The sequence below is a fragment of the Otolemur garnettii genome, unplaced genomic scaffold, assembly GCF_000181295.1.
Source record: "Otolemur garnettii isolate 467f Iridium unplaced genomic scaffold, OtoGar3 scaffold00016, whole genome shotgun sequence".
Taxonomy (NCBI): domain Eukaryota; kingdom Metazoa; phylum Chordata; class Mammalia; order Primates; family Galagidae; genus Otolemur; species Otolemur garnettii.
The window spans coordinates 5,743,185-5,744,210 of NW_003852411.1; the positions used below are offsets into that span (position 1 = coordinate 5,743,185).

General features: G+C 31.4%; 1 non-coding gene across 1 annotated transcript; it reads right to left on the bottom strand.

The window, feature by feature from the left end:
• Positions 1-268: 268 nt before the first annotated feature.
• On the bottom strand, positions 269-374 carry LOC111723866. The gene has a single exon (XR_002772314.1). It is a non-coding gene; the product is annotated as a U6 spliceosomal RNA (small nuclear RNA).
• Between the last annotated feature and the right edge of the window lie 652 nt (positions 375-1,026).

Here is a 1,026-nt window from a genome sequence, read left to right on the forward strand (position 1 = left end):
GAGATTGGTCAAGTAGTACGATATGGTTTGATAGGGAAAATAGTTCTGGTGTTCTGTTGCATCGTTGGATGATGAAAGTTAACAATAATCTATATTTCAATATAGCAGAAGAGAGGGTTTTGAATGTCCTTATCAGAAAGGAATTATAAAAGTATATATTTATATGCTAATTATCCTAAATCAATAATTACATAATTTATATTTGCATTGTAACATCACTTCGTATCCCATAAATATGGGCAATGGTTGTATGTTCTTTTTTTTTTTTTTTAATATGGAATGCCTCACAAATTTGCATGTCATCCTTGTGCAGGAGCATGCTAATCTTCTCTGTATCATTCCAATTTTAGTACACGTGCTGCTGAAGTGAGCACAGCAATGATTATATCTTAATCCTAAAAATATGGTTTCTGTGCAGGGAGTCTTGTCACCTTTTAAAAATACATACCTTTAACCACTAACTATGCTATATAACCTCCCACCAGTCAAAGACCCTATGTAGATGGAAAAAGAGCAGTATGGCAAAGAGACGGATTTTATAAGGGTAAAGGAGACAAAGAAGGATAGTTGGAGTTTATATGAGAATTTGGTGCCACATATGTTAAATGAGAATAACTAATCTTAATGTAGTAGAGCAGACGTTAAAATTAAAAGGGCACATATTGAACTGCTATGTCTCAGCATATTAATAAATCCATGGAGAAAGAACTGTGTTATATTTATAGGATTAACTTGGATTTGTTTAGCAGTTAAGAAAAATGAGATTGCATACTGACTCATTTGCATAAGTAGACAAAATTAAATGCAAAAGTAATTAGTAAAAATAACATCTATGCAGTGAAAACACATTCAAGGACATGTGCTATGCCTTGCCAAATAAAAAACAAGGCATTTCCATAATGTAAGAATCAGAAATCAATAGTCCCAGAATTTCTTATTAATTCATTTAAGTTAATTTGCTTACACATAACTAAAAATACAACCTTAGTATAAATGATGCAGTACATTTGTTTTTCTATATCTTGT